This window comes from Lithobates pipiens, unplaced genomic scaffold (genome assembly GCF_037356315.1).
Source record: "Lithobates pipiens isolate NorthernLeopardFrog02 unplaced genomic scaffold, aLitPip1_a1.2 Scaffold_18, whole genome shotgun sequence".
Classification (NCBI taxonomy): domain Eukaryota; kingdom Metazoa; phylum Chordata; class Amphibia; order Anura; family Ranidae; genus Lithobates; species Lithobates pipiens.
The window spans coordinates 580,439,921-580,465,070 of NW_027507758.1; the positions used below are offsets into that span (position 1 = coordinate 580,439,921).

The 25,150-nt window shown below is 53.3% G+C and overlaps 9 non-coding genes across 9 annotated transcripts; all 9 read left to right on the plus strand.

The window, feature by feature from the left end:
* The first annotated feature begins 1,924 nt into the window (after nucleotides 1-1,924).
* On the plus strand, nucleotides 1,925-1,997 carry TRNAA-AGC (transfer RNA alanine (anticodon AGC)). Its single transcript has one exon. It is a non-coding gene; the product is annotated as a tRNA-Ala (tRNA).
* Nucleotides 1,998-4,136: 2,139 nt separating this feature from the next.
* TRNAA-AGC (transfer RNA alanine (anticodon AGC)) lies at nucleotides 4,137-4,209 on the plus strand. Its single transcript has one exon. It is a non-coding gene; the product is annotated as a tRNA-Ala (tRNA).
* Nucleotides 4,210-6,348: 2,139 nt separating this feature from the next.
* Nucleotides 6,349-6,421, plus strand: TRNAA-AGC (transfer RNA alanine (anticodon AGC)). Its single transcript has one exon. It is a non-coding gene; the product is annotated as a tRNA-Ala (tRNA).
* Nucleotides 6,422-8,572: 2,151 nt separating this feature from the next.
* On the plus strand, nucleotides 8,573-8,645 carry TRNAA-AGC (transfer RNA alanine (anticodon AGC)). The gene has a single exon. It is a non-coding gene; the product is annotated as a tRNA-Ala (tRNA).
* Nucleotides 8,646-10,796: 2,151 nt separating this feature from the next.
* Nucleotides 10,797-10,869, plus strand: TRNAA-AGC (transfer RNA alanine (anticodon AGC)). Its single transcript has one exon. It is a non-coding gene; the product is annotated as a tRNA-Ala (tRNA).
* A 2,151-nt stretch (nucleotides 10,870-13,020) lies between these two features.
* TRNAA-AGC (transfer RNA alanine (anticodon AGC)) lies at nucleotides 13,021-13,093 on the plus strand. Its single transcript has one exon. It is a non-coding gene; the product is annotated as a tRNA-Ala (tRNA).
* A 2,151-nt stretch (nucleotides 13,094-15,244) lies between these two features.
* TRNAA-AGC (transfer RNA alanine (anticodon AGC)) lies at nucleotides 15,245-15,317 on the plus strand. The gene has a single exon. It is a non-coding gene; the product is annotated as a tRNA-Ala (tRNA).
* A 6,563-nt stretch (nucleotides 15,318-21,880) lies between these two features.
* TRNAA-AGC (transfer RNA alanine (anticodon AGC)) lies at nucleotides 21,881-21,953 on the plus strand. Its single transcript has one exon. It is a non-coding gene; the product is annotated as a tRNA-Ala (tRNA).
* A 2,139-nt stretch (nucleotides 21,954-24,092) lies between these two features.
* Nucleotides 24,093-24,165, plus strand: TRNAA-AGC (transfer RNA alanine (anticodon AGC)). The gene has a single exon. It is a non-coding gene; the product is annotated as a tRNA-Ala (tRNA).
* Nucleotides 24,166-25,150: the final 985 nt, after the last annotated feature.

The following is a 25,150-nucleotide window of genomic DNA, read 5'->3' on the forward strand; positions in this document are numbered from 1 at the left end:
CTCCATGGCCAAGAGACAATATTTCATTAGCGCAAAAGGTGCCAGTGCCATGCTTACGCTGAGAGCTTTGGACTCGTTGAATCACCTGAATCAGGTTCAACTTCTCTTTGTGTGCGAAAGAAAGGCCTTTGGGCCCGCACGCAAGCAAATATCGATTGGCATAGGAAAGGGCAACGTAGCAGAGGATGGTTTCGATCCATCGACCTCTGGGTTATGGGCCCAGCACGCTTCCGCTGCGCCACTCTGCTCTTGTCGCTGACCAACCTCAACAACCACATGTGGATGTAGTTTGCCAGCGATTCCCACGGGGAGTGGGTCCATGTGGCAAAGTCACAATGTAGACGACTAGGCGTTTCCATTGATTTTCGACCAGCGAATCCCAAGTCAAGCGTGGGCGAGAGCTGGACTCTCCTAGACCAGCTGAGCGAGGGTGGTGGCAAGTGGCCCGGCGTGGAGCATTGGTGGTTCAGTGGTAGAATTCTCGCCTGCCACGCGGGAGGCCCGGGTTCGATTCCCGGCCAATGCAATTATGGGCTCTTTGTGTTTGCAGCGCTCTCCCCCAATTTCCAGCCCCGTGGAGTGCATCAAGGCACAAGGTGTTTCTTGTCGAGAATGTACTAGGCGGTGTGAGTGCTTTTTGAAACCAGCCTTCTCCCAATTACATCATTGAAACCCATGGGGCCATACCTCTGAAGGGGCTCAGTTGTCAAAGGTCGTAGGAGGGAAAAAAAAGGGGGGTGCAAACCTTCTACGCTAGGAAAGCGGGTGGCTCTCCTGGTGTCTAGCGGCCAGAGCAGGTTGTGGATTTCGCAAAACTGACTATATTTTACACATAGCCCAGGAGAGGACAGGGATCAGCCATAGCGCAAGCAACACACTCGAGCAAAGGGGGATTAGCTCAAGTGGCAGAGCGCTCGCTTTGCATGCGAGAGGTAGCGGGATCGATGCCCGCATTCTCCAAACGCAGCTTTCCTGGTTTCACGGGAGGCACCTTGCTTTTGTGTTTGATGTTGAAGCTTGGAACCGAGCGCCGTGAGCAACATGGGAAGCCGGAGTGCTCCTCATAACATGTGCCAAGGCATTGCCACGTTTTTGTGGTGGCATCTGTGGCTTCAGCCAAAGTCACGTAGGCAGTATTGGACAAAAGCAATCAATTAAAGAAAGCACGACCAGGCTTCCATGGCCAAGAGACAATATTCCATTAGGGGGAAAGGTGCCAGTGCCATGCTTACGCTGAGAGCTTTGGACTCGTTGAATCACCTGAATCAGGTTCAACTTCTCTTTGTGTGCGAAAGAAAGGCCTTTGGGCCCGCAAGCAAATATCGATTGGCATAGGAAAAGGCAACGTAGCAGAGGATGGTTTCGATCCATCGACCTCTGGGTTATGGGCCCAGCACGCTTCCGCTGTGCCACTCTGCTCTTGTCGCTGACCATCCTCATGGATTTCGACAAGCGAATCCCAAGTCAAGCGTGGGCGAGAGCTGGACTCTCCTAGGCCAGCTGAGCGAGGGTGGTGGCGCCTGGCCCGGCGTGGAGCATTGGTGGTTCAGTGGTAGAATTCTCGCCTGCCACGCGGGAGGCCCGGGTTCGATTCCCGGCCAATGCAATTATGGGCTCTTGGTGTTTGTAGCTCTCTCCCCCAATTTCCAGCCCCATGGAATGCCTCAAGGCACAAGGTGTTTCTTGTCGAGAATGTATTAGGCGGTGTGAGTGCTTTTTGAAACCACCTTCTCCCAATGACATCATTGAAACCCATGGGGCCATACTTCAGAAGGGGCTCAGTTGTCCAAGGTCTTGGGGGAGTGGCTCTCCTGGTGTCTAGCGGCCAGAGCAAGTTGTGGATTTAGCAAAACTGCCTATAGTTTACACATAGCCCAGGAGAGGACAGGGATCAGCCATAGCACAAGCAACAACCTCAAGCAAAGGGGGATTAGCTCAAATGGTAGAGCGCTCGCTTAGCATGCGAGAGGTAGCGGGATCGATGCCCGCATTCTCCAAATGCAGCTTTCCTGATTTGCCAGGAGACACCTTGCTTTTGTGTTTGATGTTGAAGCTTGGAACCGAGCGCCGTGAGCAACATGGGAAGCCGGAGTCCTCCTCATAACGCGTGCCAAGGCGTTGCCACGTTTTTGTGGTGGCAACTGTGGCTTCAGCCAAAGTCACGTAGGCAGTGTTGGACAAAAGCAATCTAGTAAACAAAGCACGAGCAGGCCTCCATGGCCAAGAGACAATATTTCATTAGCGCAAAAGGTGCCAGTGCCATGCTTACGCTGAGAGCTTTGGACTCGTTGAATCACCTGAATCAGGTTCAACTTCTCTTTGTGTGCGAAAGAAAGGCCTTTGGGCCCGCACGCAAGCAAATATCGATTGGCATAGGAAAAGGCAACGTAGCAGAGGATGGTTTCGATCCATCGACCTCTGGGTTATGGGCCCAGCACGCTTCCGCTGCGCCACTCTGCTCTTGTCGCTGACCAACCTCAACAACCACATGTGGATGTAGTTTGCCAGCGATTCCCACGGGGAGTGGGTCCATGTGGCAAAGTCACAATGTAGACGACTAGGCGTTTCCATTGATTTTCGACCAGCGAATCCCAAGTCAAGCGTGGGCGAGAGCTGGACTCTCCTAGACCAGCTGAGCGAGGGTGGTGGCAAGTGGCCCGGCGTGGAGCATTGGTGGTTCAGTGGTAGAATTCTCGCCTGCCACGCGGGAGGCCCGGGTTCGATTCCCGGGCAATGCAATTATGGGCTCTTTGTGTTTGCAGCGCTCTCCCCCAATTTCCAGCCCCGTGGAGTGCATCAAGGCACAAGGTGTTTCTTGTCGAGAATGTACTAGGCGGTGTGAGTGCTTTTTGAAACCAGCCTTCTCCCAATTACATCATTGAAACCCATGGGGCCATACCTCTGAAGGGGCTCAGTTGTCAAAGGTCGTAGGAGGGAAAAAAAAGGGGGGTGCAAACCTTCTACGCTAGGAAAGCGGGTGGCTCTCCTGGTGTCTAGCGGCCAGAGCAGGTTGTGGATTTCGCAAAACTGACTATATTTTACACATAGCCCAGGAGAGGACAGGGATCAGCCATAGCGCAAGCAACACACTCGAGCAAAGGGGGATTAGCTCAAGTGGCAGAGCGCTCGCTTTGCATGCGAGAGGTAGCGGGATCGATGCCCGCATTCTCCAAACGCAGCTTTCCTGGTTTCACGGGAGGCACCTTGCTTTTGTGTTTGATGTTGAAGCTTGGAACCGAGCGCCGTGAGCAACATGGGAAGCCGGAGTGCTCCTCATAACATGTGCCAAGGCATTGCCACGTTTTTGTGGTGGCATCTGTGGCTTCAGCCAAAGTCACGTAGGCAGTATTGGACAAAAGCAATCAATTAAAGAAAGCACGACCAGGCTTCCATGGCCAAGAGACAATATTCCATTAGGGGGAAAGGTGCCAGTGCCATGCTTACGCTGAGAGCTTTGGACTCGTTGAATCACCTGAATCAGGTTCAACTTCTCTTTGTGTGCGAAAGAAAGGCCTTTGGGCCCGCAAGCAAATATCGATTGGCATAGGAAAAGGCAACGTAGCAGAGGATGGTTTCGATCCATCGACCTCTGGGTTATGGGCCCAGCACGCTTCCGCTGCGCCACTCTGCTCTTGTCGCTGACCATCCTCATGGATTTCGACAAGCGAATCCCAAGTCAAGCGTGGGCGAGAGCTGGACTCTCCTAGGCCAGCTGAGCGAGGGTGGTGGCGCCTGGCCCGGCGTGGAGCATTGGTGGTTCAGTGGTAGAATTCTCGCCTGCCACGCGGGAGGCCCGGGTTCGATTCCCGGCCAATGCAATTATGGGCTCTTGGTGTTTGTAGCTCTCTCCCCCAATTTCCAGCCCCATGGAATGCCTCAAGGCACAAGGTGTTTCTTGTCGAGAATGTATTAGGCGGTGTGAGTGCTTTTTGAAACCACCTTCTCCCAATGACATCATTGAAACCCATGGGGCCATACTTCAGAAGGGGCTCAGTTGTCCAAGGTCTTGGGGGAGTGGCTCTCCTGGTGTCTAGCGGCCAGAGCAAGTTGTGGATTTAGCAAAACTGCCTATAGTTTACACATAGCCCAGGAGAGGACAGGGATCAGCCATAGCACAAGCAACAACCTCAAGCAAAGGGGGATTAGCTCAAATGGTAGAGCGCTCGCTTAGCATGCGAGAGGTAGCGGGATCGATGCCCGCATTCTCCAAATGCAGCTTTCCTGATTTGCCAGGAGACACCTTGCTTTTGTGTTTGATGTTGAAGCTTGGAACCGAGCGCCGTGAGCAACATGGGAAGCCGGAGTCCTCCTCATAACGCGTGCCAAGGCGTTGCCACGTTTTTGTGGTGGCAACTGTGGCTTCAGCCAAAGTCACGTAGGCAGTGTTGGACAAAAGCAATCTAGTAAACAAAGCACGAGCAGGCCTCCATGGCCAAGAGACAATATTTCATTAGCGCAAAAGGTGCCAGTGCCATGCTTACGCTGAGAGCTTTGGACTCGTTGAATCACCTGAATCAGGTTCAACTTCTCTTTGTGTGCGAAAGAAAGGCCTTTGGGCCCGCACGCAAGCAAATATCGATTGGCATAGGAAAGGGCAACGTAGCAGAGGATGGTTTCGATCCATCGACCTCTGGGTTATGGGCCCAGCACGCTTCCGCTGCGCCACTCTGCTCTTGTCGCTGACCAACCTCAACAACCACATGTGGATGTAGTTTGCCAGCGATTCCCACGGGGAGTGGGTCCATGTGGCAAAGTCACAATGTAGACGACTAGGCGTTTCCATTGATTTTCGACCAGCGAATCCCAAGTCAAGCGTGGGCGAGAGCTGGACTCTCCTAGACCAGCTGAGCGAGGGTGGTGGCAAGTGGCCCAGCGTGGAGCATTGGTGGTTCAGTGGTAGAATTCTCGCCTGCCACGCGGGAGGCCCGGGTTCGATTCCCGGCCAATGCAATTATGGGCTCTTTGTGTTTGCAGCGCTCTCCCCCAATTTCCAGCCCCGTGGAGTACATCAAGGCACAAGGTGTTTCTTGTCGAGAATGTACTAGGCGGTGTGAGTGCTTTTTGAAACCAGCCTTCTCCCAATTACATCATTGAAACCCATGGGGCCATACCTCTGAAGGGGCTCAGTTGTCAAAGGTCGTAGGAGGGAAAAAAAAGGGGGGTGCAAACCTTCTACGCTAGGAAAGCGGGTGGCTCTCCTGGTGTCTAGCGGCCAGAGCAGGTTGTGGATTTCGCAAAACTGACTATATTTTACACATAGCCCAGGAGAGGACAGGGATCAGCCATAGCGCAAGCAACACACTCGAGCAAAGGGGGATTAGCTCAAGTGGCAGAGCGCTCGCTTTGCATGCGAGAGGTAGCGGGATCGATGCCCGCATTCTCCAAACGCAGCTTTCCTGGTTTCACGGGAGGCACCTTGCTTTTGTGTTTGATGTTGAAGCTTGGAACCGAGCGCCGTGAGCAACATGGGAAGCCGGAGTGCTCCTCATAACATGTGCCAAGGCATTGCCACGTTTTTGTGGTGGCATCTGTGGCTTCAGCCAAAGTCACGTAGGCAGTATTGGACAAAAGCAATCAATTAAAGAAAGCACGACCAGGCTTCCATGGCCAAGAGACAATATTCCATTAGGGGGAAAGGTGCCAGTGCCATGCTTACGCTGAGAGCTTTGGACTCGTTGAATCACCTGAATCAGGTTCAACTTCTCTTTGTGTGCGAAAGAAAGGCCTTTGGGCCCGCAAGCAAATATCGATTGGCATAGGAAAAGGCAACGTAGCAGAGGATGGTTTCGATCCATCGACCTCTGGGTTATGGGCCCAGCACGCTTCCGCTGCGCCACTCTGCTCGTGTCGCTGGCCATCCTCATGGATTTCGACAAGCGAATCCCAAGTCAAGCGTGGGCGAGAGCTGGACTCTCCTAGGCCAGCTGAGCGAGGGTGGTGGCGCCTGGCCCGGCGTGGAGCATTGGTGGTTCAGTGGTAGAATTCTCGCCTGCCACGCGGGAGGCCCGGGTTCGATTCCCGGCCAATGCAATTATGGGCTCTTGGTGTTTGTAGCTCTCTCCCCCAATTTCCAGCCCCATGGAATGCCTCAAGGCACAAGGTGTTTCTTGTCGAGAATGTATTAGGCGGTGTGAGTGCTTTTTGAAACCACCTTCTCCCAATGACATCATTGAAACCCATGGGGCCATACTTCAGAAGGGGCTCAGTTGTCCAAGGTCTTGGGGGAGTGGCTCTCCTGGTGTCTAGCGGCCAGAGCAAGTTGTGGATTTAGCAAAACTGCCTATAGTTTACACATAGCCCAGGAGAGGACAGGGATCAGCCATAGCACAAGCAACAACCTCAAGCAAAGGGGGATTAGCTCAAATGGTAGAGCGCTCGCTTAGCATGCGAGAGGTAGCGGGATCGATGCCCGCATTCTCCAAATGCAGCTTTCCTGATTTGCCAGGAGACACCTTGCTTTTGTGTTTGCTTTTGTGTTTGATGTTGAAGCTTGGAACCGAGCGCCGTGAGCAACATGGGAAGCCGGAGTCCTCCTCATAACGCGTGCCAAGGCGTTGCCACGTTTTTGTGGTGGCAACTGTGGCTTCAGCCAAAGTCACGTAGGCAGTGTTGGACAAAAGCAATCTAGTAAACAAAGCACGAGCAGGCCTCCATGGCCAAGAGACAATATTTCATTAGCGCAAAAGGTGCCAGTGCCATGCTTACGCTGAGAGCTTTGGACTCGTTGAATCACCTGAATCAGGTTCAACTTCTCTTTGTGTGCGAAAGAAAGGCCTTTGGGCCCGCACGCAAGCAAATATCGATTGGCATAGGAAAGGGCAACGTAGCAGAGGATGGTTTCGATCCATCGACCTCTGGGTTATGGGCCCAGCACGCTTCCGCTGCGCCACTCTGCTCTTGTCGCTGACCAACCTCAACAACCACATGTGGATGTAGTTTGCCAGCGATTCCCACGGGGAGTGGGTCCATGTGGCAAAGTCACAATGTAGACGACTAGGCGTTTCCATTGATTTTCGACCAGCGAATCCCAAGTCAAGCGTGGGCGAGAGCTGGACTCTCCTAGACCAGCTGAGCGAGGGTGGTGGCAAGTGGCCCAGCGTGGAGCATTGGTGGTTCAGTGGTAGAATTCTCGCCTGCCACGCGGGAGGCCCGGGTTCGATTCCCGGCCAATGCAATTATGGGCTCTTTGTGTTTGCAGCGCTCTCCCCCAATTTCCAGCCCCGTGGAGTACATCAAGGCACAAGGTGTTTCTTGTCGAGAATGTACTAGGCGGTGTGAGTGCTTTTTGAAACCAGCCTTCTCCCAATTACATCATTGAAACCCATGGGGCCATACCTCTGAAGGGGCTCAGTTGTCAAAGGTCGTAGGAGGGAAAAAAAAGGGGGGTGCAAACCTTCTACGCTAGGAAAGCGGGTGGCTCTCCTGGTGTCTAGCGGCCAGAGCAGGTTGTGGATTTCGCAAAACTGACTATATTTTACACATAGCCCAGGAGAGGACAGGGATCAGCCATAGCGCAAGCAACACACTCGAGCAAAGGGGGATTAGCTCAAGTGGCAGAGCGCTCGCTTTGCATGCGATAGGTAGCGGGATCGATGCCCGCATTCTCCAAACGCAGCTTTCCTGGTTTCACGGGAGGCACCTTGCTTTTGTGTTTGATGTTGAAGCTTGGAACCGAGCGCCGTGAGCAACATGGGAAGCCGGAGTGCTCCTCATAACATGTGCCAAGGCATTGCCACGTTTTTGTGGTGGCATCTGTGGCTTCAGCCAAAGTCACGTAGGCAGTATTGGACAAAAGCAATCAATTAAAGAAAGCACGACCAGGCTTCCATGGCCAAGAGACAATATTCCATTAGGGGGAAAGGTGCCAGTGCCATGCTTACGCTGAGAGCTTTGGACTCGTTGAATCACCTGAATCAGGTTCAACTTCTCTTTGTGTGCGAAAGAAAGGCCTTTGGGCCCGCAAGCAAATATCGATTGGCATAGGAAAAGGCAACGTAGCAGAGGATGGTTTCGATCCATCGACCTCTGGGTTATGGGCCCAGCACGCTTCCGCTGCGCCACTCTGCTCGTGTCGCTGGCCATCCTCATGGATTTCGACAAGCGAATCCCAAGTCAAGCGTGGGCGAGAGCTGGACTCTCCTAGGCCAGCTGAGCGAGGGTGGTGGCGCCTGGCCCGGCGTGGAGCATTGGTGGTTCAGTGGTAGAATTCTCGCCTGCCACGCGGGAGGCCCGGGTTCGATTCCCGGCCAATGCAATTATGGGCTCTTGGTGTTTGTAGCTCTCTCCCCCAATTTCCAGCCCCATGGAATGCCTCAAGGCACAAGGTGTTTCTTGTCGAGAATGTATTAGGCGGTGTGAGTGCTTTTTGAAACCACCTTCTCCCAATGACATCATTGAAACCCATGGGGCCATACTTCAGAAGGGGCTCAGTTGTCCAAGGTCTTGGGGGAGTGGCTCTCCTGGTGTCTAGCGGCCAGAGCAAGTTGTGGATTTAGCAAAACTGCCTATAGTTTACACATAGCCCAGGAGAGGACAGGGATCAGCCATAGCACAAGCAACAACCTCAAGCAAAGGGGGATTAGCTCAAATGGTAGAGCGCTCGCTTAGCATGCGAGAGGTAGCGGGATCGATGCCCGCATTCTCCAAATGCAGCTTTCCTGATTTGCCAGGAGACACCTTGCTTTTGTGTTTGCTTTTGTGTTTGATGTTGAAGCTTGGAACCGAGCGCCGTGAGCAACATGGGAAGCCGGAGTCCTCCTCATAACGCGTGCCAAGGCGTTGCCACGTTTTTGTGGTGGCAACTGTGGCTTCAGCCAAAGTCACGTAGGCAGTGTTGGACAAAAGCAATCTAGTAAACAAAGCACGAGCAGGCCTCCATGGCCAAGAGACAATATTTCATTAGCGCAAAAGGTGCCAGTGCCATGCTTACGCTGAGAGCTTTGGACTCGTTGAATCACCTGAATCAGGTTCAACTTCTCTTTGTGTGCGAAAGAAAGGCCTTTGGGCCCGCACGCAAGCAAATATCGATTGGCATAGGAAAGGGCAACGTAGCAGAGGATGGTTTCGATCCATCGACCTCTGGGTTATGGGCCCAGCACGCTTCCGCTGCGCCACTCTGCTCTTGTCGCTGACCAACCTCAACAACCACATGTGGATGTAGTTTGCCAGCGATTCCCACGGGGAGTGGGTCCATGTGGCAAAGTCACAATGTAGACGACTAGGCGTTTCCATTGATTTTCGACCAGCGAATCCCAAGTCAAGCGTGGGCGAGAGCTGGACTCTCCTAGACCAGCTGAGCGAGGGTGGTGGCAAGTGGCCCAGCGTGGAGCATTGGTGGTTCAGTGGTAGAATTCTCGCCTGCCACGCGGGAGGCCCGGGTTCGATTCCCGGCCAATGCAATTATGGGCTCTTTGTGTTTGCAGCGCTCTCCCCCAATTTCCAGCCCCGTGGAGTACATCAAGGCACAAGGTGTTTCTTGTCGAGAATGTACTAGGCGGTGTGAGTGCTTTTTGAAACCAGCCTTCTCCCAATTACATCATTGAAACCCATGGGGCCATACCTCTGAAGGGGCTCAGTTGTCAAAGGTCGTAGGAGGGAAAAAAAAGGGGGGTGCAAACCTTCTACGCTAGGAAAGCGGGTGGCTCTCCTGGTGTCTAGCGGCCAGAGCAGGTTGTGGATTTCGCAAAACTGACTATATTTTACACATAGCCCAGGAGAGGACAGGGATCAGCCATAGCGCAAGCAACACACTCGAGCAAAGGGGGATTAGCTCAAGTGGCAGAGCGCTCGCTTTGCATGCGAGAGGTAGCGGGATCGATGCCCGCATTCTCCAAACGCAGCTTTCCTGGTTTCACGGGAGGCACCTTGCTTTTGTGTTTGATGTTGAAGCTTGGAACCGAGCGCCGTGAGCAACATGGGAAGCCGGAGTGCTCCTCATAACATGTGCCAAGGCATTGCCACGTTTTTGTGGTGGCATCTGTGGCTTCAGCCAAAGTCACGTAGGCAGTATTGGACAAAAGCAATCAATTAAAGAAAGCACGACCAGGCTTCCATGGCCAAGAGACAATATTCCATTAGGGGGAAAGGTGCCAGTGCCATGCTTACGCTGAGAGCTTTGGACTCGTTGAATCACCTGAATCAGGTTCAACTTCTCTTTGTGTGCGAAAGAAAGGCCTTTGGGCCCGCAAGCAAATATCGATTGGCATAGGAAAAGGCAACGTAGCAGAGGATGGTTTCGATCCATCGACCTCTGGGTTATGGGCCCAGCACGCTTCCGCTGCGCCACTCTGCTCTTGTCGCTGGCCATCCTCATGGATTTCGACAAGCGAATCCCAAGTCAAGCGTGGGCGAGAGCTGGACTCTCCTAGGCCAGCTGAGCGAGGGTGGTGGCGCCTGGCCCGGCGTGGAGCATTGGTGGTTCAGTGGTAGAATTCTCGCCTGCCACGCGGGAGGCCCGGGTTCGATTCCCGGCCAATGCAATTATGGGCTCTTGGTGTTTGTAGCTCTCTCCCCCAATTTCCAGCCCCATGGAATGCCTCAAGGCACAAGGTGTTTCTTGTCGAGAATGTATTAGGCGGTGTGAGTGCTTTTTGAAACCACCTTCTCCCAATGACATCATTGAAACCCATGGGGCCATACTTCAGAAGGGGCTCAGTTGTCCAAGGTCTTGGGGGAGTGGCTCTCCTGGTGTCTAGCGGCCAGAGCAAGTTGTGGATTTAGCAAAACTGCCTATAGTTTACACATAGCCCAGGAGAGGACAGGGATCAGCCATAGCACAAGCAACAACCTCAAGCAAAGGGGGATTAGCTCAAATGGTAGAGCGCTCGCTTAGCATGCGAGAGGTAGCGGGATCGATGCCCGCATTCTCCAAATGCAGCTTTCCTGATTTGCCAGGAGACACCTTGCTTTTGTGTTTGCTTTTGTGTTTGATGTTGAAGCTTGGAACCGAGCGCCGTGAGCAACATGGGAAGCCGGAGTCCTCCTCATAACGCGTGCCAAGGCGTTGCCACGTTTTTGTGGTGGCAACTGTGGCTTCAGCCAAAGTCACGTAGGCAGTGTTGGACAAAAGCAATCTAGTAAACAAAGCACGAGCAGGCCTCCATGGCCAAGAGACAATATTTCATTAGCGCAAAAGGTGCCAGTGCCATGCTTACGCTGAGAGCTTTGGACTCGTTGAATCACCTGAATCAGGTTCAACTTCTCTTTGTGTGCGAAAGAAAGGCCTTTGGGCCCGCACGCAAGCAAATATCGATTGGCATAGGAAAGGGCAACGTAGCAGAGGATGGTTTCGATCCATCGACCTCTGGGTTATGGGCCCAGCACGCTTCCGCTGCGCCACTCTGCTCTTGTCGCTGACCAACCTCAACAACCACATGTGGATGTAGTTTGCCAGCGATTCCCACGGGGAGTGGGTCCATGTGGCAAAGTCACAATGTAGACGACTAGGCGTTTCCATTGATTTTCGACCAGCGAATCCCAAGTCAAGCGTGGGCGAGAGCTGGACTCTCCTAGACCAGCTGAGCGAGGGTGGTGGCAAGTGGCCCAACGTGGAGCATTGGTGGTTCAGTGGTAGAATTCTCGCCTGCCACGCGGGAGGCCCGGGTTCGATTCCCGGCCAATGCAATTATGGGCTCTTTGTGTTTGCAGCGCTCTCCCCCAATTTCCAGCCCCGTGGAGTACATCAAGGCACAAGGTGTTTCTTGTCGAGAATGTACTAGGCGGTGTGAGTGCTTTTTGAAACCAGCCTTCTCCCAATTACATCATTGAAACCCATGGGGCCATACCTCTGAAGGGGCTCAGTTGTCAAAGGTCGTAGGAGGGAAAAAAAAGGGGGGTGCAAACCTTCTACGCTAGGAAAGCGGGTGGCTCTCCTGGTGTCTAGCGGCCAGAGCAGGTTGTGGATTTCGCAAAACTGACTATATTTTACACATAGCCCAGGAGAGGACAGGGATCAGCCATAGCGCAAGCAACACACTCGAGCAAAGGGGGATTAGCTCAAGTGGCAGAGCGCTCGCTTTGCATGCGAGAGGTAGCGGGATCGATGCCCGCATTCTCCAAACGCAGCTTTCCTGGTTTCACGGGAGGCACCTTGCTTTTGTGTTTGATGTTGAAGCTTGGAACCGAGCGCCGTGAGCAACATGGGAAGCCGGAGTGCTCCTCATAACATGTGCCAAGGCATTGCCACGTTTTTGTGGTGGCATCTGTGGCTTCAGCCAAAGTCACGTAGGCAGTATTGGACAAAAGCAATCAATTAAAGAAAGCACGACCAGGCTTCCATGGCCAAGAGACAATATTCCATTAGGGGGAAAGGTGCCAGTGCCATGCTTACGCTGAGAGCTTTGGACTCGTTGAATCACCTGAATCAGGTTCAACTTCTCTTTGTGTGCGAAAGAAAGGCCTTTGGGCCCGCAAGCAAATATCGATTGGCATAGGAAAAGGCAACGTAGCAGAGGATGGTTTCGATCCATCGACCTCTGGGTTATGGGCCCAGCACGCTTCCGCTGCGCCACTCTGCTCTTGTCGCTGGCCATCCTCATGGATTTCGACAAGCGAATCCCAAGTCAAGCGTGGCCGAGAGCTGGACTCTCCTAGGCCAGCTGAGCGAGGGTGGTGGCACCTGGCCCGGCGTGGAGCATTGGTGGTTCAGTGGTAGAATTCTCGCCTGCCACGCGGGAGGCCCGGGTTCGATTCCCGGCCAATGCAATTATGGGCTCTTGGTGTTTGTAGCTCTCTCCCCCAATTTCCAGCCCCATGGAATGCCTCAAGGCACAAGGTGTTTCTTGTCGAGAATGTATTAGGCGGTGTGAGTGCTTTTTGAAACCACCTTCTCCCAATGACATCATTGAAACCCATGGGGCCATACTTCAGAAGGGGCTCAGTTGTCCAAGGTCTTGGGGGAGTGGCTCTCCTGGTGTCTAGCGGCCAGAGCAAGTTGTGGATTTAGCAAAACTGCCTATAGTTTACACATAGCCCAGGAGAGGACAGGGATCAGCCATAGCACAAGCAACAACCTCAAGCAAAGGGGGATTAGCTCAAATGGTAGAGCGCTCGCTTAGCATGCGAGAGGTAGCGGGATCGATGCCCGCATTCTCCAAATGCAGCTTTCCTGATTTGCCAGGAGACACCTTGCTTTTGTGTTTGCTTTTGTGTTTGATGTTGAAGCTTGGAACCGAGCGCCGTGAGCAACATGGGAAGCCGGAGTCCTCCTCATAACGCGTGCCAAGGCGTTGCCACGTTTTTGTGGTGGCAACTGTGGCTTCAGCCAAAGTCACGTAGGCAGTGTTGGACAAAAGCAATCTAGTAAACAAAGCACGAGCAGGCCTCCATGGCCAAGAGACAATATTTCATTAGCGCAAAAGGTGCCAGTGCCATGCTTACGCTGAGAGCTTTGGACTCGTTGAATCACCTGAATCAGGTTCAACTTCTCTTTGTGTGCGAAAGAAAGGCCTTTGGGCCCGCACGCAAGCAAATATCGATTGGCATAGGAAAGGGCAACGTAGCAGAGGATGGTTTCGATCCATCGACCTCTGGGTTATGGGCCCAGCACGCTTCCGCTGCGCCACTCTGCTCTTGTCGCTGACCAACCTCAACAACCACATGTGGATGTAGTTTGCCAGCGATTCCCACGGGGAGTGGGTCCATGTGGCAAAGTCACAATGTAGACGACTAGGCGTTTCCATTGATTTTCGACCAGCGAATCCCAAGTCAAGCGTGGGCGAGAGCTGGACTCTCCTAGACCAGCTGAGCGAGGGTGGTGGCAAGTGGCCCGGCGTGGAGCATTGGTGGTTCAGTGGTAGAATTCTCGCCTGCCACGCGGGAGGCCCGGGTTCGATTCCCGGCCAATGCAATTATGGGCTCTTTGTGTTTGCAGCGCTCTCCCCCAATTTCCAGCCCCGTGGAGTGCATCAAGGCACAAGGTGTTTCTTGTCGAGAATGTACTAGGCGGTGTGAGTGCTTTTTGAAACCAGCCTTCTCCCAATTACATCATTGAAACCCATGGGGCCATACCTCTGAAGGGGCTCAGTTGTCAAAGGTCGTAGGAGGGAAAAAAAAGGGGGGTGCAAACCTTCTACGCTAGGAAAGCGGGTGGCTCTCCTGGTGTCTAGCGGCCAGAGCAGGTTGTGGATTTCGCAAAACTGACTATATTTTACACATAGCCCAGGAGAGGACAGGGATCAGCCATAGCGCAAGCAACACACTCGAGCAAAGGGGGATTAGCTCAAGTGGCAGAGCGCTCGCTTTGCATGCGAGAGGTAGCGGGATCGATGCCCGCATTCTCCAAACGCAGCTTTCCTGGTTTCACGGGAGGCACCTTGCTTTTGTGTTTGATGTTGAAGCTTGGAACCGAGCGCCGTGAGCAACATGGGAAGCCGGAGTGCTCCTCATAACATGTGCCAAGGCATTGCCACGTTTTTGTGGTGGCATCTGTGGCTTCAGCCAAAGTCACGTAGGCAGTATTGGACAAAAGCAATCAATTAAAGAAAGCACGACCAGGCTTCCATGGCCAAGAGACAATATTCCATTAGGGGGAAAGGTGCCAGTGCCATGCTTACGCTGAGAGCTTTGGACTCGTTGAATCACCTGAATCAGGTTCAACTTCTCTTTGTGTGCGAAAGAAAGGCCTTTGGGCCCGCAAGCAAATATCGATTGGCATAGGAAAAGGCAACGTAGCAGAGGATGGTTTCGATCCATCGACCTCTGGGTTATGGGCCCAGCACGCTTCCGCTGCGCCACTCTGCTCTTGTCGCTGGCCATCCTCATGGATTTCGACAAGCGAATCCCAAGTCAAGCGTGGGCGAGAGCTGGACTCTCCTAGGCCAGCTGAGCGAGGGTGGTGGCGCCTGGCCCGGCGTGGAGCATTGGTGGTTCAGTGGTAGAATTCTCGCCTGCCACGCGGGAGGCCCGGGTTCGATTCCCGGCCAATGCAATTATGGGCTCTTGGTGTTTGTAGCTCTCTCCCCCAATTTCCAGCCCCATGGAATGCCTCAAGGCACAAGGTGTTTCTTGTCGAGAATGTATTAGGCGGTGTGAGTGCTTTTTGAAACCACCTTCTCCCAATGACATCATTGAAACCCATGGGGCCATACTTCAGAAGGGGCTCAGTTGTCCAAGGTCTTGGGGGAGTGGCTCTCCTGGTGTCTAGCGGCCAGAGCAAGTTGTGGATTTAGCAAAACTGCCTATAGTTTACACATAGCCCAGGAGAGGACAGGGATCAGCCATAGCACAAGCAACAACCTCAAGCAAAGGGGGATTAGCTCAAATGGTAGAGCGCTCGCTTAGCATGCGAGAGGTAGCGGGATCGATGCCCGCATTCTCCAAATGCAGCTTTCCTGATTTGCCAGGAGACACCTTGCTTTTGTGTTTGATGTTGAAGCTTGGAACCGAGCGCCGTGAGCAACATGGGAAGCCGGAGTCCTCCTCATAACGCGTGCCAAGGCGTTGCCACGTTTTTGTGGTGGCAACTGTGGCTTCAGCCAAAGTCACGTAGGCAGTGTTGGACAAAAGCAATCTAGTAAACAAAGCACGAGCAGGCCTCCATGGCCAAGAGACAATATTTCATTAGCGCAAAAGGTGCCAGTGCCATGCTTACGCTGAGAGCTTTGGACTCGTTGAATCACCTGAATCAGGTTCAACTTCTCTTTGTGTGCGAAAGAAAGGCCTTTGGGCCCGCACGCAAGCAAATATCGATTGGCATAGAAAAAGGCAACGTAGCAGAGGATGGTTTCGATCCATCGACCTCTGGGTTATGGGCCCAGCACGCTTCCGCTGCGCCACTCTGCTCTTGTCGCTGACCAACCTCAACAACCACATGTGGATGTAGTTTGCCAGCGATTCCCACGGGGAGTGGGTCCATGTGGCAAAGTCACAATGTAGACGACTAGGCGTTTCCATTGATTTTCGACCAGCGAATCCCAAGTCAAGCGTGGGCGAGAGCTGGACTCTCCTAGACCAGCTGAGCGAGGGTGGTGGCAAGTGGCCCGGCGTGGAGCATTGGTGGTTCAGTGGTAGAATTCTCGCCTGCCACGCGGGAGGCCCGGGTTCGATTCCCGGCCAATGCAATTATGGGCTCTTTGTGTTTGCAGCGCTCTCCCCCAATTTCCAGCCCCGTGGAGTGCATCAAGGCACAAGGTGTTTCTTGTCGAGAATGTACTAGGCGGTGTGAGTGCTTTTTGAAACCAGCCTTCTCCCAATTACATCATTGAAACCCATGGGGCCATACCTCTGAAGGGGCTCAGTTGTCAAAGGTCGTAGGAGGGAAAAAAAAGGGGGGTGCAAACCTTCTACGCTAGGAAAGCGGGTGGCTCTCCTGGTGTCTAGCGGCCAGAGCAGGTTGTGGATTTCGCAAAACTGACTATATTTTACACATAGCCCAGGAGAGGACAGGGATCAGCCATAGCGCAAGCAACACACTCGAGCAAAGGGGGATTAGCTCAAGTGGCAGAGCGCTCGCTTTGCATGCGAGAGGTAGCGGGATCGATGCCCGCATTCTCCAAACGCAGCTTTCCTGGTTTCACGGGAGGCACCTTGCTTTTGTGTTTGATGTTGAAGCTTGGAACCGAGCGCCGTGAGCAACATGGGAAGCCGGAGTGCTCCTCATAACATGTGCCAAGGCATTGCCACGTTTTTGTGGTGGCATCTGTGGCTTCAGCCAAAGTCACGTAGGCAGTATTGGACAAAAGCAATCAATTAAAGAAAGCACGACCAGGCTTCCATGGCCAAGAGACAATATTCCATTAGGGGGAAAGGTGCCAGTGCCATGCTTACGCTGAGAGCTTTGGACTCGTTGAATCACCTGAATCAGGTTCAACTTCTCTTTGTGTGCGAAAGAAAGGCCTTTGGGCCCGCAAGCAAATATCGATTGGCATAGGAAAAGGCAACATAGCAGAGGATGGTTTCGATCCATCGACCTCTGGGTTATGGGCCCAGCACGCTTCCGCTGCGCCACTCTGCTCTTGTCGCTGACCATCCTCATGGATTTCGACAAGCGAATCCCAAGTCAAGCGTGGGCGAGAGCTGGACTCTCCTAGGCCAGCTGAGCGAGGGTGGTGGCGCCTGGCCCGGCGTGGAGCATTGGTGGTTCAGTGGTAGAATTCTCGCCTGCCACGCGGGAGGCCCGGGTTCGATTCCCGGCCAATGCAATTATGGGCTCTTGGTGTTTGTAGCTCTCTCCCCCAATTTCCAGCCCCATGGAATGCCTCAAGGCACAAGGTGTTTCTTGTCGAGAATGTATTAGGCGGTGTGAGTGCTTTTTGAAACCACCTTCTCCCAATGACATCATTGAAACCCATGGGGCCATACTTCAGAAGGGGCTCAGTTGTCCAAGGTCTTGGGGGAGTGGCTCTCCTGGTGTCTAGCGGCCAGAGCAAGTTGTGGATTTAGCAAAACTGCCTATAGTTTACACATAGCCCAGGAGAGGACAGGGATCAGCCATAGCACAAGCAACAACCTCAAGCAAAGGGGGATTAGCTCAAATGGTAGAGCGCTCGCTTAGCATGCGAGAGATAGCGGGATCGATGCCCGCATTCTCCAAATGCAGCTTTCCTGATTTGCCAGGAGACACCTTGCTTTTGTGTTTGATGTTGAAGCTTGGAACCGAGCGCCGTGAGCAACATGGGAAGCCGGAGTCCTCCTCATAACGCGTGCCAAGGCGTTGCCACGTTTTTGTGGTGGCAACTGTGGCTTCAGCCAAAGTCACGTAGGCAGTGTTGGACAAAAGCAATCTAGTAAACAAAGCACGAGCAGGCCTCCATGGCCAAGAGACAATATTTCATTAGCGCAAAAGGTGCCAGTGCCATGCTTACGCTGAGAGCTTTGGACTCGTTGAATCACCTGAATCAGGTTCAACTTCTCTTTGTGTGCGAAAGAAAGGCCTTTGGGCCCGCACGCAAGCAAATATCGATTGGCATAGAAAAAGGCAACGTAGCAGAGGATGGTTTCGATCCATCGACCTCTGGGTTATGGGCCCAGCACGCTTCCGCTGCGCCACTCTGCTCTTGTCGCTGACCAACCTCAACAACCACATGTGGATGTAGTTTGCCAGCGATTCCCACGGGGAGTGGGTCCATGTGGCAAAGTCACAATGTAGACGACTAGGCGTTTCCATTGATTTTCGACCAGCGAATCCCAAGTCAAGCGTGGGCGAGAGCTGGACTCTCCTAGACCAGCTGAGCGAGGGTGGTGGCAAGTGGCCCGGCGTGGAGCATTGGTGGTTCAGTGGTAGAATTCTCGCCTGCCACGCGGGAGGCCCGGGTTCGATTCCCGGCCAATGCAATTATGGGCTCTTTGTGTTTGCAGCGCTCTCCCCCAATTTCCAGCCCCGTGGAGTGCATCAAGGCACAAGGTGTTTCTTGTCGAGAATGTACTAGGCGGTGTGAGTGCTTTTTGAAACCAGCCTTCTCCCAATTACATCATTGAAACCCATGGGGCCATACCTCTGAAGGGGCTCAGTTGTCAAAGGTCGTAGGAGGGAAAAAAAAGGGGGGTGCAAACCTTCTACGCTAGGAAAGCGGGTGGCTCTCCTGGTGTCTAGCGGCCAGAGCAGGTTGTGGATTTCGCAAAACTGACTATATTTTACACATAGCCCAGGAGAGGACAGGGATCAGCCATAGCGCAAGCAACACACTCGAGCAAAGGGGGATTAGCTCAAGTGGCAGAGCGCTCGCTTTGCATGCGAGAGGTAGCGGGATCGATGCCCGCATTCTCCAAACGCAGCTTTCCTGGTTTCACGGGAGGCACCTTGCTTTTGTGTTTGATGTTGAAGCTTGGAACCGAGCGCCGTGAGCAACATGGGAAGCCGGAGTGCTCCTCATAACATGTGCCAAGGCATTGCCACGTTTTTGTGGTGGCATCTGTGGCTTCAGCCAAAGTCACGTAGGCAGTATTGGACAAAAGCAATCAATTAAAGAAAGCACGACCAGGCTTCCATGGCCAAGAGACAATATTCCATTAGGGGGAAAGGTGCCAGTGCCATGCTTACGCTGAGAGCTTTGGACTCGTTGAATCACCTGAATCAGGTTCAACTTCTCTTTGTGTGCGAAAGAAAGGCCTTTGGGCCCGCAAGCAAATATCGATTGGCATAGGAAAAGGCAACATAGCAGAGGATGGTTTCGATCCATCGACCTCTGGGTTATGGGCCCAGCACGCTTCCGCTGCGCCACTCTGCTCTTGTCGCTGACCATCCTCATGGATTTCGACAAGCGAATCCCAAGTCAAGCGTGGGCGAGAGCTGGACTCTCCTAGGCCAGCTGAGCGAGGGTGGTGGCGCCTGGCCCGGCGTGGAGCATTGGTGGTTCAGTGGTAGAATTCTCGCCTGCCACGCGGGAGGCCCGGGTTCGATTCCCGGCCAATGCAATTATGGGCTCTTGGTGTTTGTAGCTCTCTCCCCCAATTTCCAGCCCCATGGAATGCCTCAAGGCACAAGGTGTTTCTTGTCGAGAATGTATTAGGCGGTGTGAGTGCTTTTTGAAACCACCTTCTCCCAATGACATCATTGAAACCCATGGGGCCATACTTCAGAAGGGGCTCAGTTGTCCAAGGTCTTGGGGGAGTGGCTCTCCTGGTGTCTAGCGGCCAGAGCAAGTTGTGGATTTAGCAAAACTGCCTATAGTTTACACATAGCCCAGGAGAGGACAGGGATCAGCCATAGCACAAGCAACAACCTCAAGCAAAGGGGGATTAGCTCAAATGGTAGAGCGCTCGCTTAGCATGCGAGAGATAGCGGGATCGATGCCCGCATTCTCCAAATGCAGCTTTCCTGATTTGCCAGGAGACACCTTGCTTTTGTGTTTGATGTTGAAGCTTGGAACCGAGCGCCGTGAGCAACATGGGAAGCCGGAGTCCTCCTCATAACGCGTGCCAAGGCGTTGCCACGTTTTTGTGGTGGCAACTGTGGCTTCAGCCAAAGTCACGTAGGCAGTGTTGGACAAAAGCAATCTAGTAAACAAAGCACGAGCAGGCCTCCATGGCCAAGAGACAATATTTCATTAGCGCAAAAGGTGCCAGTGCCATGCTTACGCTGAGAGCTTTGGACTCGTTGAATCACCTGAATCAGGTTCAACTTCTCTTTGTGTGCAAAAGAAAGGCCTTTGGGCCCGCACGCAAGCAAATATCGATTGGCATAGGAAAGGGCAACGTAGCAGAGGATGGTTTCGATCCATCGACCTCTGGGTTATGGGCCCAGCACGCTTCCGCTGCGCCACTCTGCTCTTGTCGCTGACCAACCTCAACAACCACATGTGGATGTAGTTTGCCAGCGATTCCCACGGGGAGTGGGTCCATGTGGCAAAGTCACAATGTAGACGACTAGGCGTTTCCATTGATTTTCGACCAGCGAATCCCAAGTCAAGCGTGGGCGAGAGCTGGACTCTCCTAGACCAGCTGAGCGAGGGTGGTGGCAAGTGGCCCGGCGTGGAGCATTGGTGGTTCAGTGGTAGAATTCTCGCCTGCCACGCGGGAGGCCCGGGTTCGATTCCCGGCCAATGCAATTATGGGCTCTTTGTGTTTGCAGCGCTCTCCCCCAATTTCCAGCCCCGTGGAGTGCATCAAGGCACAAGGTGTTTCTTGTCGAGAATGTACTAGGCGGTGTGAGTGCTTTTTGAAACCAGCCTTCTCCCAATTACATCATTGAAACCCATGGGGCCATACCTCTGAAGGGGCTCAGTTGTCAAAGGTCGTAGGAGGGAAAAAAAAGGGGGGTGCAAACCTTCTACGCTAGGAAAGCGGGTGGCTCTCCTGGTGTCTAGCGGCCAGAGCAGGTTGTGGATTTCGCAAAACTGACTATATTTTACACATAGCCCAGGAGAGGACAGGGATCAGCCATAGCGCAAGCAACACACTCGAGCAAAGGGGGATTAGCTCAAGTGGCAGAGCGCTCGCTTTGCATGCGAGAGGTAGCGGGATCGATGCCCGCATTCTCCAAACGCAGCTTTCCTGGTTTCACGGGAGGCACCTTGCTTTTGTGTTTGATGTTGAAGCTTGGAACCGAGCGCCGTGAGCAACATGGGAAGCCGGAGTGCTCCTCATAACATGTGCCAAGGCATTGCCACGTTTTTGTGGTGGCATCTGTGGCTTCAGCCAAAGTCACGTAGGCAGTATTGGACAAAAGCAATCAATTAAAGAAAGCACGACCAGGCTTCCATGGCCAAGAGACAATATTCCATTAGGGGGAAAGGTGCCAGTGCCATGCTTACGCTGAGAGCTTTGGACTCGTTGAATCACCTGAATCAGGTTCAACTTCTCTTTGTGTGCGAAAGAAAGGCCTTTGGGCCCGCAAGCAAATATCGATTGGCATAGGAAAAGGCAACGTAGCAGAGGATGGTTTCGATCCATCGACCTCTGGGTTATGGGCCCAGCACGCTTCCGCTGCGCCACTCTGCTCTTGTCGCTGGCCATCCTCATGGATTTCGACAAGCGAATCCCAAGTCAAGCGTGGGCGAGAGCTGGACTCTCCTAGGCCAGCTGAGCGAGGGTGGTGGCGCCTGGCCCGGCGTGGAGCATTGGTGGTTCAGTGGTAGAATTCTCGCCTGCCACGCGGGAGGCCCGGGTTCGATTCCCGGCCAATGCAATTATGGGCTCTTGGTGTTTGTAGCTCTCTCCCCCAATTTCCAGCCCCATGGAATGCCTCAAGGCACAAGGTGTTTCTTGTCGAGAATGTATTAGGCGGTGTGAGTGCTTTTTGAAACCACCTTCTCCCAATGACATCATTGAAACCCATGGGGCCATACTTCAGAAGGGGCTCAGTTGTCCAAGGTCTTGGGGGAGTGGCTCTCCTGGTGTCTAGCGGCCAGAGCAAGTTGTGGATTTAGCAAAACTGCCTATAGTTTACACATAGCCCAGGAGAGGACAGGGATCAGCCATAGCACAAGCAACAACCTCAAGCAAAGGGGGATTAGCTCAAATGGTAGAGCGCTCGCTTAGCATGCGAGAGGTAGCGGGATCGATGCCCGCATTCTCCAAATGCAGCTTTCCTGATTTGCCAGGAGACACCTTGCTTTTGTGTTTGATGTTGAAGCTTGGAACCGAGCGCCGTGAGCAACATGGGAAGCCGGAGTCCTCCTCATAACGCGTGCCAAGGCGTTGCCACGTTTTTGTGGTGGCAACTGTGGCTTCAGCCAAAGTCACGTAGGCAGTGTTGGACAAAAGCAATCTAGTAAACAAAGCACGAGCAGGCCTCCATGGCCAAGAGACAATATTTCATTAGCGCAAAAGGTGCCAGTGCAATGCTTACGCTGAGAGCTTTGGACTCGTTGAATCACCTGAATCAGGTTCAACTTCTCTTTGTGTGCGAAAGAAAGGCCTTTGGGCCCGCACGCAAGCAAATATCGATTGGCATAGGAAAGGGCAATGTAGCAGAGGATGGTTTCGATCCATCGACCTCTGGGTTATGGGCCCAGCACGCTTCCGCTGCGCCACTCTGCTCTTGTCGCTGACCAACCTCAACAACCACATGTGGATGTAGTTTGCCAGCGATTCCCACGGGGAGTGGGTCCATGTGGCAAAGTCACAATGTAGACGACTAGGCGTTTCCATTGATTTTCGACCAGCGAATCCCAAGTCAAGCGTGGGCGAGAGCTGGACTCTCCTAGACCAGCTGAGCGAGGGTGGTGGCAAGTGGCCCGGCGTGGAGCATTGGTGGTTCAGTGGTAGAATTCTCGCCTGCCACGCGGGAGGCCCGGGTTCGATTCCCGGCCAATGCAATTATGGGCTCTTTGTGTTTGCAGCGCTCTCCCCCAATTTCCAGCCCCGTGGAGTGCATCAAGGCACAAGGTGTTTCTTGTCGAGAATGTACTAGGCGGTGTGAGTGCTTTTTGAAACCAGCCTTCTCCCAATTACATCATTGAAACCCATGGGGCCATACCTCTGAAGGGGCTCAGTTGTCAAAGGTCGTAGGAGGGAAAAAAAAGGGGGGTGCAAACCTTCTACGCTAGGAAAGCGGGTGGCTCTCCTGGTGTCTAGCGGCCAGAGCAGGTTGTGGATTTCGCAAAACTGACTATATTTTACACATAGCCCAGGAGAGGACAGGGATCAGCCATAGCGCAAGCAACACACTCGAGCAAAGGGGGATTAGCTCAAGTGGCAGAGCGCTCGCTTTGCATGCGAGAGGTAGCGGGATCGATGCCCGCATTCTCCAAACGCAGCTTTCCTGGTTTCACGGGAGGCACCTTGCTTTTGTGTTTGATGTTGAAGCTTGGAACCGAGCGCCGTGAGCAACATGGGAAGCCGGAGTGCTCCTCATAACATGTGCCAAGGCATTGCCACGTTTTTGTGGTGGCATCTGTGGCTTCAGCCAAAGTCACGTAGGCAGTATTGGACAAAAGCAATCAATTAAAGAAAGCACGACCAGGCTTCCATGGCCAAGAGACAATATTCCATTAGGGGGAAAGGTGCCAGTGCCATGCTTACGCTGAGAGCTTTGGACTCGTTGAATCACCTGAATCAGGTTCAACTTCTCTTTGTGTGCGAAAGAAAGGCCTTTGGGCCCGCAAGCAAATATCGATTGGCATAGGAAAAGGCAACGTAGCAGAGGATGGTTTCGATCCATCGACCTCTGGGTTATGGGCCCAGCACGCTTCCGCTGCGCCACTCTGCTCTTGTCGCTGGCCATCCTCATGGATTTCGACAAGCGAATCCCAAGTCAAGCGTGGGCGAGAGCTGGACTCTCCTAGGCCAGCTGAGCGAGGGTGGTGGCGCCTGGCCCGTCGTGGAGCATTGGTGGTTCAGTGGTAGAATTCTCGCCTGCCACGCGGGAGGCCCGGGTTCGATTCCCGGCCAATGCAATTATGGGCTCTTGGTGTTTGTAGCTCTCTCCCCCAATTTCCAGCCCCATGGAATGCCTCAAGGCACAAGGTGTTTCTTGTCGAGAATGTATTAGGCGGTGTGAGTGCTTTTTGAAACCACCTTCTCCCAATGACATCATTGAAACCCATGGGGCCATACTTCAGAAGGGGCTCAGTTGTCCAAGGTCTTGGGGGAGTGGCTCTCCTGGTGTCTAGCGGCCAGAGCAAGTTGTGGATTTAGCAAAACTGCCTATAGTTTACACATAGCCCAGGAGAGGACAGGGATCAGCCATAGCACAAGCAACAACCTCAAGCAAAGGGGGATTAGCTCAAATGGTAGAGCGCTCGCTTAGCATGCGAGAGGTAGCGGGATCGATGCCCGCATTCTCCAAATGCAGCTTTCCTGATTTGCCAGGAGACACCTTGCTTTTGTGTTTGATGTTGAAGCTTGGAACCGAGCGCCGTGAGCAACATGGGAAGCCGGAGTCCTCCTCATAACGCGTGCCAAGGCGTTGCCACGTTTTTGTGGTGGCAACTGTGGCTTCAGCCAAAGTCACGTAGGCAGTGTTGGACAAAAGCAATCTAGTAAACAAAGCACGAGCAGGCCTCCATGGCCAAGAGACAATATTTCATTAGCGCAAAAGGTGCCAGTGCCATGCTTACGCTGAGAGCTTTGGACTCGTTGAATCACCTGAATCAGGTTCAACTTCTCTTTGTGTGCGAAAGAAAGGCCTTTGGGCCCGCACGCAAGCAAATATCGATTGGCATAGAAAAAGGCAACGTAGCAGAGGATGGTTTCGATCCATCGACCTCTGGGTTATGGGCCCAGCACGCTTCCGCTGCGCCACTCTGCTCTTGTCGCTGACCAACCTCAACAACCACATGTGGATGTAGTTTGCCAGCGATTCCCACGGGGAGTGGGTCCATGTGGCAAAGTCACAATGTAGACGACTAGGCGTTTCCATTGATTTTCGACCAGCGAATCCCAAGTCAAGCGTGGGCGAGAGCTGGACTCTCCTAGACCAGCTGAGCGAGGGTGGTGGCAAGTGGCCCGGCGTGGAGCATTGGTGGTTCAGTGGTAGAATTCTCGCCTGCCACGCGGGAGGCCCGGGTTCGATTCCCGGCCAATGCAATTATGGGCTCTTTGTGTTTGCAGCGCTCTCCCCCAATTTCCAGCCCCGTGGAGTGCATCAAGGCACAAGGTGTTTCTTGTCGAGAATGTACTAGGCGGTGTGAGTGCTTTTTGAAACCAGCCTTCTCCCAATTACATCATTGAAACCCATGGGGCCATACCTCTGAAGGGGCTCAGTTGTCAAAGGTCGTAGGAGGGAAAAAAAAGGGGGGTGCAAACCTTCTACGCTAGGAAAGCGGGTGGC